Consider the following 16,907-nt stretch of genomic DNA (forward strand, 5'->3'; position numbering starts at 1 on the left):
CAAAAATCTAAACTTACCTGAAAGTTGCGTGTGTCTCTTTAAGAAGCGCTGGCAGGGGTTCGGTCTTCTGTGTGTGCTTTGCAGAGGGCGTTAAAAGGAGCGGCGACATCCAAAATACCAGATTGTACATCAATTAGGCGTTGCCTGCTGATTGATGTCACAATCTGAGTCATTTCCTTATCTGGAGTGAGCACAGGCAATGGCAGTGCTGACAACCTGCCCAAAATGACACCCCCCCCCCCGCGTTCTGCGCCTGAAGTGGGTGGGAGTGAGGCGATCGCCATTTTTTCATCCAAACCGGCCTTAATGACCAGCGCAAACGAGCCGAATTTCACAGCATATGAGTTTAAAAGTGACGCCATTTACTGTTGGTTAGCTTTCAACTGGAGAAATAATAACAAAATCACTGCCACATGTTTTCACTAAGGCTCCCAATTTGTCGCTGCTCTACACCATCTCGCACTGTAGCTTGTTGTTGTCATATATTGCTGATGCAAATTACAGATACTTTTATGGCTTCTAAAAGGTTATGCCAGAAAAGGAAAAAATTGCAGGGATGCGGGGAAAGCTCAGGGGAGTGGGACCAATTCGATACCTCTTTCAAAGAGCCAGCACAGGCACTACAGGCTGAATGGCTTCCTTCTGTGATGTATCATTCTATGATTCTCTGTTTGGATATCAAGGCATTGTGACGTTTCTATGAAGTAAGATTAATTTCCTCCAGTGAAACCTCTCGCAGCTAACACAATAAGTAGGTACCACAATAAGTAGGTACCACAATAAGTAGGTACCACAATAAGTAGTACAAACACAATTAGTACCCTGGTGATTTATAATTATAGTCATGAGAAATTAGCTTAATTTACAATAAGTTGTATGGAGAAAGCTACCTAATTATCATTGCGCATGTTATCGGCATTAAATAAAATAAAATAATTAAGTACGAGTACAATATCTAATAGCTCTATACAATAGTTTTTATTATTGGGATGTTACTTTTTTGTAGTTTTGATCCAGATACAAACCAGTGTCTTTACCTGTTCAATATCTAGGTCATTTGAAGCAAGCCCAGGGGTCAAACAGAAAACCTTCATCACTGTATTTCCACTTACTGGTTATATTAGGTACCCTCACACGATTTCCTTAATTTTGGAAGGCAGTAGAATAAGCACTCTTATTAAATCGAGCTTTAGACTATCAACTGCCAAATCGATTTATTAAAAGGCAAGTGGATAAGTGAACTGGAGCAATGACACACTATAGATTTACAGTAACTTCATCATCTCTCTAACCAAAACTCACATGATCCTCATATTTCAACTGAATATTTTGGTCCCACCCTTGGATACCTGTCACAGACCTGTTTATTATGTATTAAAACAAACAGGATCATTTTCTGAGGGTGAACCTGTCTTTTTAACTCTGATGTATTTTGGCAGAAAAGGTTACTTGCAGCAGCGTCCAGGAGATTAATCTTTAATTCCTGGAAGCTCCAGGACAATCGGGTGGGTTGGGAACCTTAAGTGTCATCAACCATTCACCCTCTGCTAATTACTGCGACATTTTTAAGGAAAGATTGTTTCTGTTCTAAGAATGTGCCACACACAGTGCACTATAAACCATGATTGCTCAAAAAATATGAGGTTTAGAATTGTTAAATCTATTGATGGGATATTTTTCAGGAGAAACTTTTTTTTGCTGCCTTCTTTGTTCTCAAGCTACTTTTAGAATTGGCAGTATGAAGCATTTCATTAAATACTACTCCTGGATATGCCCCTCAGCTAGGGTGGGTCAGTGGCTATTCTGATTGATGGACAGGGTGAGCCAACCACAACTTTTTTTCCAGACCCCTGCCATCCTGAGGCACCTTTTCTTATGGCCTGTTTATAAAATGACAAAGCTAATTTCTAACCTCAGTAGGAAGATTGCAGTGGCAGGCTGTGTAAGAAACTCAGAACTATTTGGTTTGAAGCCCAGTGTTGTACTCCCTGTGACGAATTTCTGATTTTATAAATACATGTCACATTTATAAAGAAAATGGCATACAGGTCCGGCACTTGATATGTCTTTTTATCCTTTCTATTGTTTTCGTCTTCTTCTTCTGGAGGTGCTGACTTGTGCTGGAGTACAGATTCACAGCCATCAGGCACTTTCTGGTATGTCACCAAAATAGCTATTTTTCACACGTTACTTTAATAGGCTATTGGAGTGTGGGAGCCATCACAACAACAACAACTTGCATTTATATAGCACCTTTAACATAGCAAAAACGTCCCAAGGTGCTTCACAGGAGCGTTATCAAACAAAATTTTGACAGTCAGTTGAATCTGATTGTGCAAACATTAACCTGACCAGACATGCCCGATTGTTAGCAACATCATTCAGTAGCAATCAAGCATGGGAACGCTGGCTGGTTTAAAGTTTATGGTATCTTGGCAAGAGTGGTCAAGCAGGCTGTGCTGGCTGTTAAGCTCCCTGGCATGCCTTTTTTTCTCAAGCAACATCATTAAAAGCATGGCTGTGATTGGAGTACTTCCAAGGAAACATGCAGCATTATAGTCTGTCAGGCATTCACTTATCTTATTTATATTATCTTGCTGCCGTCTCAGCTTCCTTTGGTAGTAGGAGCCTCTGCATTCAGTAATCCTCTGCCAATGTGAGGTATGTTCCATTCTGTCTGTAGATGTGGGCGGCCGGTAGCAGTAAATGAGAAAGCACATCTCCAATGTAGCCTGGCCTGCCTAACATCGCTCCATTGGTCCTTCATTTTTTTCCCACCACGATACTGAGATGGAGGATTCCCATTGGTAATCTCATCAGTGGCAACAATGGAGCTGGAAGAAAAAACCCAGCAAACCAGTTATCACAAAAGTTCAAAAAAACAGGGAAAAAAACCAACAGAAATGAAGGAAATCAGGATAGAAGTGGCCTTAAAGCTGCTGAATGAATATTGTTACTAGGCCTCTTAAACTTACTGCCGTTTGCAGCTGTGTGACTAGGAAGCCTGGATGCCCGTTATGTATGGATGTCATTATAATCTAGTGCATTACCAGCATAATGACCACAAAATGATACAACAGGTGTTAGGATATCATTTCTGCATCAGTAAAATATGAATATTTAGTTCCCGCTTCCGCTGCCGCCACCGCTCCAATGCCCACCGGAAACTCAAGTGCTACACAGCAGCTGCCAGGGCTTGCAAAGCTAATGAGTTGTGCCAACAGGTCATACATTCTTTATTTTTGTTGCTATTGGCACCATCAATGGCGAAGATTTGACTGACAGAAAGTTATTCATTTGCAATGCTGCCAATAAACCTCTTACTGACTACCATGGGGAAACCACAGAGAGCCTCTAAACCACTCCGCTTTCTGTGTGGGATACAGTTTCCTTTAGCATTAGTTAGTGTCAGTACATAACCAAACACCAGTAAGTGTAGTAGGATAGGTATTAAATTCCCTTAGCATATTACTAGGCCTCAAATTATTACTGAGTTGTGTGTGAAGAAACTTTTTCTTAAGCTCTAACAATTGTTCCTGGGCAGTGAGCCTTCGACTTAGTGGCAGCGTTCCCGGCGAGTCAGATTTCAAACCCTGCAGGCTTCAAATCTCGCTCCAGACAGTCCCAATGAGTGGAGACCAGAGCTCCAGCTCTGTATTCTGTGTTCATATCCAGCGGGATACTCACATTCGGTGGGTATGGGCCCGTTTCATTGTGCGGGTTATGAGAGCCCAAAAAACCCTTCCGCCATGTAGTACTAGCCATCCTATTGGCTGGTATAAGTATAGTTGCAGCCATTGAACGAGTGTTCATGTACTGGCCTGCCAGACTGTTCCTCCACTACTACACAATATTCTCCAGGAAAAGATGTGAAAACAACACCACTTTCCTACAGTGGTTTTGTACCTTTTCTGTTAATAGATTAGAGTCATGAAAATAATTCTAGGGATGGGCTATTAGAAGTTCTACTTAGGTATAGCTTGAGTATAAAAGAACAATAATAGAAACATAGAAGATAGGAGCAGGAGTAGGCCATTCGGCCCCTCGAGCCTGCTCCGCCATTCAATGAGATCATGACTGATCATCCAAACTCAGTACCCTGTCCCTGCCTTCTCCCCATATCCCTTGATCCCTTTAGCCTTAAGAAATATATCTAACTCCTTCTTGAATATATTTAATGAATTGGCCTCAATTACCTTCTGTGGTAGAGAATTCCACAGGTTCACCATTCTCTGGGTGAAGAAATTCTTCCTCATCTCTGTCCTAAATGGCCTACCCCTTATCTTTAGACTGTGAACCCTGGTTCTGGACTCCCCCACTATCGGGAACATCCTTCCTGCATCTAGTCTGTCTAGTCCTGTTAGAATTTTATAAGTTTCAGTGAGATCCCCGCTCATTCTTCTAAACTCCAGCGCGTATATGCCCAATCGACCCACTCTCTCCTCATATGTCATTCCTGCCATCCCAGGTATCAGTCTGGTGAATCTTCGCTGCACTCCCTCCATGGCAAGAACATCCTTCCTCAGATAAGGTGACCAAAACTGCACACAATACTCAAGGTGTGGTCTCACCAAGGCCCTGTACAATTGCAGCAAGACATCCTTGTTCTTGTACTCGAATCCTCTCACTACGAAGGTCAACATACCATTTGCCTTCTTAACCGCCTGCTGCACCTGCATGCTTACCTTCAGCGACTGGTGCACAAGGACACCCAGGTCTCGTTGCACTTCCTCTCCTCCTAATCTATTGCCGTTCAGATAATAATCTGCCTTCCTGTTTTTGCCACCAAAGTGGATAACCTCGCATTTATCCACATTATACTACATCTGCCATACACCTGCCCAATCACCCAACCTGTCCAATTCATACTGGAGTTTCTCGGCATCCTCCTCACAGCACACACGCCCATCCAGCTTTATGTCGTCTGCAAACTTGGAGATATTACATCTAGTTCCCTCGTCTAGATCATTAATATATATTGTGAATAGCTGGGGTCCTAGTACCGATCTCTGCGGTACCCCACTAGTCACTGCCTGCCACTCGGAAAAAGAGCCGTTTATTCCAACTTTTTGCTTCCTGTCTGCCAGCCAGTTCTCTATCCAAAGTCAGTACCTTGCCCCCAATCCCATGTGCTTTAACTTTACATGCTAATCTCTTATGTGGGACCTTATTGAAAGCCTTCTGAAAGTCCAAATACACCACATCCACTGGTTCTCTCTTATCTATTCTACCAGTTACATCCTAAAAAATTCCAGTAGATTAGTCAAGCATGATTTACCTTTTGTAATTCCATGTTGACTTTGTCCGATCTTGTCACTGTTTTCCAAGTGCTCTGCTATTACATCTTTTATAATGGACTCTAGCATTTTCCCCACTACCGATGTCAGGCTTACCGGTCTATAATTCCCAGTTTTCTCTCTACCACCTTTTTTAAATAGTGGGGTTACATTAGCTACCCTCCAATTCATGGGAACTGTTCCAGAGTCTATAGAATTTTGGAAGATGACCAGCAATGCATCTACTATTTCTAGGGCCACTTCCTTAAGTACTCTAGGATGTAGATCATCGGGCCCTGGGGATTTATCGGCCTTCAATCCCGTCAATTTCCCTAACACCATTTCCCTACAAATACTGATTTCATTCAGATCCGCCCTCTCAGTAGACCCTATGTTCCCCGACATCTCTGGGAGTTTATTTGTGTCCTCCTTTGTGAAGACAGAACCAACGTATGTATTTAATTGGTCTGCCATGTCTTTGTTCCCCATTATAAATTCCCCTGATTCTGACTGCAAGGGACCTACGCTTGACTTTACTGCCCTTTTTCTCTTCACATATCTATAGAAGCTTTTGCAGTCAGTTTTTATGTTCCCAGCAAGCTTACTCTCATACTCTATTTTCCCCCTCTTAATTAATCAATTTGTCCCCCTTTGCTGAATCCTAAACTGCTCCCAATCATCAGGTTTGCTGCTTTTTCTGGCCAATTTATATGTCCTCTCCTTGGATCTTATGCTATCCCTAATTTCCCTTGTTAGCCACGGTAGAGTCACTTTTTTTGTTTTATTTTTATGCCAAACAGGGATGAACAAATTCTGTAGTTCATCCATGCGATCTTTAAATGTTTGCCATTGCCAATCCACTGTCAACCCTTTAAGTAACATTCCCCAATCCATCCTAGCCAACTCACGCCTCATACCATCGTAGTTTCCTTTATTTAAATTCAGTACCCAAGTCTCTGAATCAACTACTTCACTCTCCATCTTAATGAATAATTCTATCATATTATGATCGCTCCTCCCCAAGGGGCCTCGCACAACAAGATTGCTAATTAATCCTTTCTCATTATATAATACCTGGTCTAAGATGGCCTGATCTCAAGTTGGTTCCTCGACATATTGGTAAAGGAAACCATCCCGTATACACTCTAGGAATTTCTCTTCCACAGTATTGTTACTAATTTGGTTAGACCAATCTATATGTAGATTAATGTCCCCCATGATAACTGCTGTGCCCTTATTGCACGCATCTCTAATGTCCCGTTTAATGCCATCCCCAACCTCAGCGTTACTGTTTAGGGATCTGTATACAACTCCCACTAACATTTTCTGCCCCTTGGTATTTCTCAGCTCTACCCATACAGATTCCACATCATCAGAGCTAATATCCTTCCTTACTATTGTATTAATCTCCTCTTTAACCAGCAATGCTACCCTACTGCCTTTTCCTTTTTGCCTGTACTTCCTGAATATTGAATACCCCTGGATGTTGAATTCCCAGCCTTGGTCATCCTGGAGCCATGTCTCCGTAATCCCAATTGTATCATATCCGTTTACATCTATTTGCGCAGCTAATTCATCCACATTATTACGAATGCTCCTTGCATTAAGACACAAAGCCTTCAGGCTTGTTTTTTTAAAACTCTGTGATGCAATGACAACAACTTACAACACACAGGGAGGACCCTTTGTCTCCTTCTATGGATTCTCTACACGCATTCCTTCATTCTCACTCAAACTCCACTTGTCTCCCTCATTGCAGTTAAAGAGAGCTCACAATAAGAGGTAAAGAGCAAGCACAGCAGGAGGGCCACCCTTAGTAGTCCACCTCACCCCTTAGGAGGAGGTGGTCCTGGAGATCACGGGACTCGAGTACGATGCGCAAGTGGGGGACGGACAGACGGGTGCATCAGAGAAAGCTGGTGACAGAATAGCTTTTCATCTCTCTCATTGACATTGCATGAGTCGCTGATAATGATTCTGAAGCTCTAACAGATGGACTTATGAGCATCTGCAATATGCAATGTGCATGTAACCTTGGCCTCACATCTCTGACTCTTTCCTTTACTCCCCCACATGACCATCGTAAGCACCCGTCCCCACTATCCAGGAGGAACAGCCTGTACCTCCTGACTCCTCAGAGGAAGCTGCAACCTCTGAGGTTGCAGCGTCAGCAGAATTCAGCCAACCCAGCACCAGCGCAGACACTCACACCTCGGTGGGACCATCGCGAGATAGAGTAGTGTTGTCACCTGGTGTATCACAGCTCACAAGTGAGCATCAGCAGATTGTGGAGACAGGGACAGCAGTGGAGTGTCCTAGTCGGAGGGCGCAGGACTCTCCCAGCTCGGCTCATCTGCATGTCGACCCTCTGCCTCCGGGTCCATCCAGAAGAACAGCAGTGCTGGAACTCCAGGAACAGGTGCAGGAGTCTCTGGTAAGTTTTGTCTCCAGGGTCGCTGAGAGTGTGGAGTGAATGGAGGAGTCAATTGCGAACATGAGCAGAGACTTTGTGGAGTCATTGGCGCATGAATGCAGCACCACGGAAAGGATGGCAACCTCCGTGGAAAGGATGGCTACCGTAGACGAGAGGATGGCTATGGCCATGGAGGAGCTAAGTCGCTAGAGTGTAGAAAACATGGTCTTCAGAATAGACTGACATCTCTGGAGGAGCGATGGTCAGCTATTGAACAGAGAAACCAGACCTTCATGGAAGTCCTTATGAGTAGGACTGCTAGTGCAGATACGCGTCCCCATGGCCCCCCTGATGTGCAGCAAGGTGCTCTCAAGCCACTTGCAAGTGCTGAGGTGGAGCTGACGCATGAGAGGGATGTTGTTGGCAAAGAACAAAGAATTGGGGGGTCCTCTCCATGCGCTCACACTTCCATGCCACTGCAGAGCCCTCAGTCAGAGCCCCACCAGAGTCCACACCCAACTGAGATCGGCGTCTCAACCCCTGCACAGCCGCAGGAGCAGCAGACTGTTGCCGAGCTCTCACAGGTTCGCAACCCCAGAGGACGCTCGCCAAAGGTGTCGAGACATGAGCAGCAAGAAAGTGAGCAAGGGGCCTCCACATGTGCTGATGCCAAGGGGGAACCACCACGTAGGAGCACGCGCAAGAGAAAGATACTGCACAAATAGTCACAAGGGTAGTCACTTGGGTGAAATGTAATGTTTAATGTTGAGAAGCCATCAGTTGGTTATTGTAAATAAAAATTCTGATGGCAAACTGTTGCAGTTGTGGCATGTGTCATTTCGCTAATGGGACTTCCACATTGATGGCTTAGGATTACTTGCAATTGTCAGTATGGTGGTCAGAGTCCTAGGAATCCGCAGATTCTTGGCCATTGTCGATGGTCTGATAAGAAGATGCAAGACAAAATTGTTTGATTGTGCAGGCTAAGCAAATCTGGCCAAGATGAGTGCGTCCCTTGCATCCTGGGCAGCAATGTGGTCGCGCGCTGGCGCCTTCTGGCCTGTGCAGCTTCAGGTGGGTGAGCAGCAGCTTGGCGCTCCTGTTGTTGCTGCTGCTGTTGGTGGTGCTGTTGTTCATGGTTCTGCTGCTGCCACCGCTGGTCTTCGTCCTCATCTGATGTCCAGGAGGAAAGGAAATAAATGATTCCCATGCTTCTGTTATATGCCTCAGTTGAGGAAACGCTCAGTCAAGGTGGCGAGAGGGGTTTCCCAGGAGGTCACACTGGAGATGAGTATCAGGCTCCAAACTTCCACAGCTATGGTTATGCCAGCTAAAAGTTCCCCCAGACCCGAGACAACAAAGTCCTGCCACCTGCAAATGATGGCTGATCAAATCTCCTATTTAATGGTGGAGCTGCAGCTGATAGTCAGCAATCCAATTGTGCTACCGCCAGGTTTCACCATCGTGTTTCAGAGGAGGCGTGCATCACATCGGAAAAGTGTTAAAGTCAGAAAGGCCTCTCAAAATGGGATTATAGAGGCAATTCAGTGGTTGTTAAGGGCCTTAAGGGCCTATCCCACCTCTTGTAGGCAGGACGAAGACGGGATTAGAAACCACGCATTTGAGAAAACTGCTTGGAGGTGGGATGGAGGTGGGGTCGGGCCGCCCGCCACTTTTTGCAATTTTAACACCCCACACGCCTCCATTCCCGCCTCCTCGGGCCTGGCAAAATCCAGCCCAAAGAGTCTGCAAAGGGATATAGATAGACTAAGTGAGTGGGCAGTAAGGTGGCAGATGGAGTATAATGTAGGGAATGTGAGGTTATTCACTTTGGTAGAAAGAATAGAAAAACAGAATATTTTTTAAATGGTGAGAAACTTTCAAATGTTGGTGTTCAGAGAGATTTGGCTGTCCTCCTGCAAGAAACACAGAAAGCTAGCATGCAGGTACAACAAGCAATAAGGAAGGCAAATGGCATGTTGGCCTTTATTGCAAAGGGGGGGTTGGAGTATAAGAGTAAGGAAGTCTTGCTACAATTGTACAGGGCCTTGGTGAGAGCACACCTGGAGTACTGTGCACAGTTCTGGTCTCCTTATCTAAGGAAGGATACACTTGCCTTGGAGGCGGTGCAACAAAGGTTCACTAGATTGATTCCTGAGATGAGAGGGCTGTCCTATGATGAGAGATTGTGTAGAATGGGTCTATACTCTCTGGAGTTTAGAAGAATGAGAGTTGATCTCATTGAAACATACAAGATTCTGAAGGGGATTGACAGGGTAGATGCTGAGAGGTTGTTCCCCCTGGCTGGAGTGTCTAGAACTAGGGGGCATAGTCTCAGGATAAGGGGTAGGCTAGTTAAGATTGAGATGAGGAGGAATTTCTTCACTCAAAGGGTTGTGAATCTTTGGAATTCTCTGCCCCAGAGGGCTGTGAATGCTAAGTCTTTGAGTATATTCAAGGCTGAGATACTGTAGATTGATTTTTGGACTCTTGGGGAATCAAGGGATATGGAGATTGGGCGAAAAAGTGGAGTTAAGGTCGATGATCAGCCATGCTCTTATTGAAAGGCGGAGCAGGCTCGAGGGGCCGTATGGCCTACTCCTGCTCTTGTTTCTTATAAGCAGGTTAGAACTGAAAGCTGTTTAACAAATCTTAACATTTTCAATTATAAAGTTCAATTATAGATCGGCATTATACTGGTTCATAAAGTTCATTAAAAAAACAAGGAAGGACATTTTGGTAGAAAGTATGAGCGACTGTACAAGCTAAATGGTACATTTTTAAAGGGGGTGCAAGAACAGAGAGACCAGGGGGTGTTTGTGCACAAACTTTGAAGATGGCAGGACAGGTTAACAAAGCATATAATAAAACATATGGGATCCTGGGCTTTATAAATAGAGGCATAGCACAAAAGCCAGGAAGTTATGCTAAACCTTTATGAAACACTAGTTCGGCCTTAGCTGGAGTACTGTGTCCAATTCTGGGCACCACACTTTAGGAAGGACATGATGGCTTTGCAGAGGGTACAGAAAAGATTTACTAGAATGGTTCCAGGGATGAGGGATTACAGTGACTTGGATAGACTGGAGAAGCTGGGGTTGTTCTCCTTAGAGCAGAGAAGGCTAAGAGGAGATTTGATAGAGGTGTTTAAAATCATGATAGGTTTAGATAGAGTAAATAAAAGATTATGGACTAAAAATTCAGGGGTTTAGCACCAGATTCGGGGAAAAGAATGGCGGCCGCTGCACTTCCGCCCAGTCCTGCGGTGGCTGCCATTTTCAGGTGGCTGGCAGCGCTGCCAATGTCAGCACTCGTGAGAATTATGTAGGTGATGCAGATTGTGACATCAGTGAGTGTGCAACGCTCACTTGATGCCCGATCTGCGAGTTTTAACTTTGTCGCTCCACTTACTGGCATACCTTAAGTGCGGCCAGCTGAGTAAGCATTGACAAGCAGAAAGGAGGCTCCAGCAACGGTATTTAAAGAGATCATCAGCAACAACTTGCAGCTGCCATGTTTTTGCAGTTTGACTGGCTCTGTGCAAATTTCTGCAACTCCGGCAGCTTTATAAACTTTAAGGTAACAGGGAGAGTTGTTGCAAGTAGAGAATGTCTGCATTCTTATTTAAAGGCTTCTGCTCCCACCACTTGCTCACAGTCATGGGGGCTCTACTGGCAGCCCCCCTAATGCTCGAGTATCTTAGGGAAAGGGAGCAGAGGCAGCGAAGAAGAGGAGAAGATGCACGCAGAGGGAGGAGGAGGGCTCTCAACAGGAGGCCTTACCCACATAGGGTCTTCCGAGAGCACTTCTCTTATATCCACTTAAGCCAGGGGCAGTGTAGTAGGAGTCTCCGCTTCACCAAGGAGGTGGTCACAGAACTTTGCCACCTCCTGCAACCAGACCTGCAGCCTGAGAGCAGGGCGACCACGGCTCTCCCAATGGCAGTCAAGGCACTGTGGCCCTCAATTTCTTCACCAGCCAGATCCTCCCAGTCTGCAGCAGAAGACATAGCTAACATCTGCCAGCTGGCCATCCATCGCTGCATCCAGGAGGTCACTAAATCTCTCTACACAAGGAGAAGGGACTAAGTTTTCATCTCTGAGCAGAGAGAAGCAGGACGAGCACGCATGTGACTTTGCCAGAATAGCGAGCTTCCCCTTGGGGCAGGGCACCATCGACTGCACACACATGGCTTTGCAGGTGCCGCATAACAATCCTGAGATCTTCCATCTCCGCAAAGGGTACCACTCACTTAATGTGTAGTTGTTGTGCGCCCATGCCCAGCGATTCCTGATAGTATCCTGGCAGCAGTCATGATGCCTTCATCCTGCGTCAGTCTGGTGTGCCAACAATCTTCCAGCCACCACCCGAGCGTGGCTGCTTGGAGACAAGGGCTATCCGCTCTGCAGCAGGCTCATGACTCCCCTCCGCAACCCCACCACTCGTGCCCAGCACTCCTATAATGAGAACAGGGCAGTCATGGCCCTGTGGGTAGTGGAGCGGGCCCAGGGGCCGTGTAGCCTTGTTCTGCTCCTACTGTGTTCTAATTCTGTTAGATTTCAGGAGATGGTTTTATTCCTGTTCCTGGCTGGGGTGGAGATCGCCTTTACAGAAGGTAAGTACTGTAGAAAATATAGGGACAGAGTGATCTCCTGGAAGAATTTCGATCGCCTAGATGGGTCGGAGAGGAATTTCCCAGATTTTTTTCTCCCAAATTGGCCATTGGGTCTTTATCTGGTTTTTCGCCTCTCCCGGGAGATCACATGGGTTCGGGTGGATGCAGAGTGATAGAAGATTTGAGGTTAGGATCAGATCAGCCATGATCTTATTGAATGGTGGAGCAGGCTCGAGGGGCCGATTGGCCTACTCCTGCTCCTATTTCTTATGTTCTTATGTTCTAACCATGCTTCCACCAGGAACATCATCGAGCAGACCATCGGGCTGCTGAAGCAACGGTTCCTCTGCCTTGACTGCTCAGAAGGAGCCCTCCAGTACTCGCAGAGCGTGTGCCCCATTTCGTGGTGGTCTGCTGCATGCTTCACAATTTGGCCATCATGAGGGTGCAGCCCTTGCCAGCAGGGATTGTGGGACCATCTCAGGAGGAGGAGGAGGAGGAGGATGAGCAAGTGGATGAGGAGGAAGAGAGGAGGCAGGCAGCCAATCCCCCTACTGGATGGGCTGTCTGTGAACGCCTCATCAGACTCCACTTCCATGACTGAAACCCCAGATCCCCACAACTCACCACATCCCCATCATATCATCCCTCTGTCACAGAATATCACAGCGTCCTCCTGGGCACAATGCTGAAATGAAAACCACCACAAAAGATTCCAAACAAAATTATTAAATTTATCAACATTCAATTTACACATACAATATGAACTAATCACCCTTGTGCAATTCCTTAGTGCCCATCATTCGGGTACCCTTTCCTGATCTCATGCTCCAAGAAGTGCTCCCCTAGTGGCTGCAGCATGGCTGGTGGAAGGCTGCTGACTTTAAGTGGGGGAGACTGCAGATGGCCATGCAGGGCGACCTCGATCAGCTCTGGACCTAGAAGGCCCGGCTGTAGACTGCACCACCTCGGTATGAGCGGCAGCAGTCTGGACTGGCTGGCTGACAGACAGCAGCAAGGGCAATGACAGAGTGGCAGTGGTAGGAACAGGAATGCAGTCATCCTGAGAGAGGACAGAGGGTTCCTGCTCCACTGACCCACTGTCACCCCCCTGGGGCGGCGCCTCAGCATTCCTAGCAATCTGTTGGAGCACAGATTGCTGGGCTGCTGCAACGCCCTGCAAGCTCCGGTCGACAGTGGTAAATCCAGCCACGATGGCAGCAGTCTGAGCTTGGTTGGCAGCAAGCTGAGATTGCATGAGAGTGGTCTGCACTTCTGCTGCAGCACTAAGACGTTGGGTCGCTTCCGCCTGTGTTGCAATGGTAGCCGCGACATCGCCCATCACACGCAGCATTATGTCTGGTCGACACGGCCTGGAAATCCTGGGCACCAATTTCAACGCAAAGCCCTGTGCAATGTTGGAGGCGGACTTTGCCATGCTCTTGGACATTGTCAAGAAGCTCTCTGGCAGGCTTGCTATTCGGTATGCATGCCCATGAACCTTCTTCTCAAGGCTACCCCATTGAGGTTCTCATCTGAGTCGCCTGCAGCAGAACTCACGCCATGAACTCACCCTCTGGGGAGCTGGCCCCCGAGCTACCCTTTTCCCTCTGGCTTTGCTGCAGCCCACTCGTGCCCAGTACCTCACCCTGTGCAGATCCTACTTCTACACTAGCATCTAAATTATGTGCAGTGCCAGTATCTGAGCTGGAGTCTGCAAGTGACAGATGCAGTGACGCTGTGTCTTCTTCTTCTTCTTCTTCTTCTGCCCCTTGCTCTCCTGCATCACCTCAGGAACAGGTTAGTCTGGTGCTTGGTCTTGATTATCTGAAAGCAGAAAGGCAGAAGAGTCGGGTTATGGTGAGGTGGGGAAAGCAAGATATGCATGCATACACCATCAGCAGCTTGAAAGTGAGAAGTGATTGTTGGATGAGGGGGAAGTGGGATATGAGATGTAGGATTAGGAATGAGCATACTGTTGTTGTCTCCAAGGGCTTCAACCTTGCCGGTTGCCACGGCCTCCATGACCTGCCGCCCAATGATCTACAGCACTCGCTCCTCGTGTTGGCTGAGGTTCTGCATGGCAGTTTGCCCCCCGCTTGTCTGCCACTGCTCCCTCCTGTTATGCGTGACCTTGGCCAGCAAGATAAAGGGAAGTGTATGAGTGAGTGTGGTGCAATGTGATGTGCCTGCCATAGTTGAATAGCTCTCAGTGTGTGCAAGGTGTGAGATGTGGGTGTGAGTGTTGCAGCAGTGGTAAGGGTGTGAGGGTGAAGTGAAGCTATGGTTGTGAGGTCTGCGTGGTGAAAGGTAGAGATTGTTGGTAGGTGAGTGCTGGGGGTGTGGTGCATTGAGCAGTGTGTGAGGTTTGTGGTACAGATGCTGGTATGTAGCATTTGCTGAAGCCTTCACTCACCTTGACCTGCCATGTAAGGTCATTAAACTTCTTGCGGCATTGATGGCTGACCTGGGGACCACATTGCTGACCGTAACATAGTCGGCTATCTCCTGCCAAAGCCTTCTAGATGTATGGGGCGAGGGCTTCCTGCCAGTCTGCAGGAGGAGGACAGCCCACCTCCTCTCCACGGCCACCACCAGTGCCTCCAGAGCCGTGTCTGAGAATCTTCAGGCTTTCTCCCTGTGCTGAGGCTCGGCCATCTATGTCCAGCACTATCTGCTTCCAGGTGGAGTTGGAACTGGATTGACAATAAGGTGCTGTTGCGTCAATGCACGTCTCCTTTAAGTACTGAATAAAACCTGTGCCACACATGACTGGGAATTAGGCTGGACCCGATATTGACCCAGCTGTTGAGAGGTAAGCCAATGAGCAGCTGTTTTAGTGCTGAGATCATGTTTATGAGGACTGAACATGATTTTGCTACCTAGACCAGTTTGACCCGGCGCAGCTTAACATCGTTAGGACATGGCAACGCCCGTTTTCTGGCTTATCCAAATTTAGCCCAAACTGTTTCCAATGGCTGAAGGGTTGATAAGCAGAGGCACAGAGTTAAGGTGATTGGTAAAAGAACTAGAGGAGACACGAGGAAAAACGATTTTTTGTGCAACGAGTGGTTAGGATTTGGAATGCACTGCCTGATAGGGTGGTGGATACAAATACAATAGTAGCCTTCAAAAGGGATTTCGACAAATACTTGGAGAAAACAAATCAGGGACAGGGGGAAAGAGTGGGGAGTGGGACTAACTGGATTGCTCTTCGAAAGAGCCAGCGCAGACTTGATGGGTTGAATGGCCTCCTTTTGTGCTGTACTATTCTATGATTCTATGACAGGCTCCTTAATCCTGTTCATAGATTCCCTTTAGATTGATGACTGGTACCACGGCCATCAGACAAACCTCTCCGCTTAATATAGACTGAATAGATAATAGAAGAGCACAAAGCAAATTCATCACCACAAAAGAAAAGTTCTCAAATGTCGTAAATTCTTGCCTTCTTTAGGTGCGATTTGTGCAGAGACGGATGGCTTTGTGCCATATGTCAACAAGAGATTTCACTATCGGTTCATTGTTTCAATGATTTAATTAATGTCCTCAAAAATATTAAGTCATTAATATTCTATAGTATTTCTTCAGTAAATCACCCATACTAGTCAGTCAATGTTGGTAAAATCAAATCTTCATTATGTTAATTATTTTGTAATACTTAAAGTGGGAAGGAAAGATAACGGGGGTGAAATTGGATACCTTTGCACCTCCCGTTATTGCCTCCAGGGGGCGATAATGGGGCGCTAACCACTTACCACCCGGGCGCGGCGAGAATGTCGCCTCCTGCTGAATTCGGCGGGAGGCTTGCAGCGGCGGTATGGTGTTGCGCCCTGATCTCCTTCACCCGAAGATCGTAACGTTATCGCCATGCGCGTCGTCCCGGTAGCGCCCCGGACCCGAACTTTGGTTTCACCCCCTGCAGCATCACCGGGCGAAAACACCGCCATTCATCGGAGGCATTCATCGGGAGGCTGGGCGCTTCGGGGGCGATACGTAAAGGCGAGGTGGCCGAGGTAGGAAAAAAATAATCAAATGCTCGTTTTCAGTTTTTTTCTCCAGCGCTCGATCAGCCCGGCACTCTGCTGCAGTGCATCGGACTGATCGGGCCGTATCGCGGCTGCCATCGGGGACCAGGTAAGCTTTCCTCTTGCAGAGCCTGCAGCGAAGGCCCTTCCCTTTAAGGGAGGGCAGGAGCCTTCCAACGCGGCAGTGCTGCACGACCCATTGTGCAGCGCTGCTCACCTACCGCACCGCCTGCTGCCTGTTGCGCTCCAGGAAGGAATTGGAGCGCTTGATTTAGCCTGGCGCTAATTTTTTCAACTATTAAAAGCTAGCGCCCCAAACGGGGCTGTAATGAATTTCTCCTCCAACAGCTTTTAAAACAAATCCTTCAAATAGGAACTGATATGTTATTCAGTGTGTATTGGGAACATCCAGCTCTTATTCTGAGTAGCAGTACATACTGATAATCAAAAATACCCAGAGAAGAATTACATTATAGTCTCTCATCTCATATCTAAATGGTTTCTATGTAGTTTACATAAGTTTCTATAAATGGGTATGTGAAAGGGGGAGATGAATGGAACTAAGTGGTGGTTCT

General features: G+C 46.7%; 1 protein-coding gene across 4 annotated transcripts in view; it reads left to right on the plus strand.

Annotated features, from left to right (window-relative positions):
* The window catches only part of mctp1a (multiple C2 domains, transmembrane 1a), a 960,306-nt gene that overhangs the window by 244,649 nt on the left and 698,750 nt on the right, over positions 1-16,907 (plus strand). The gene's annotated exons all lie outside the window — the stretch shown is intronic.

Source organism: Somniosus microcephalus, chromosome 1 (genome assembly GCF_052327205.1).
Source record: "Somniosus microcephalus isolate GS21.2 chromosome 1, FLI_Smic_1.0, whole genome shotgun sequence".
Classification (NCBI taxonomy): Eukaryota; Metazoa; Chordata; class Chondrichthyes; order Squaliformes; family Somniosidae; genus Somniosus; species Somniosus microcephalus.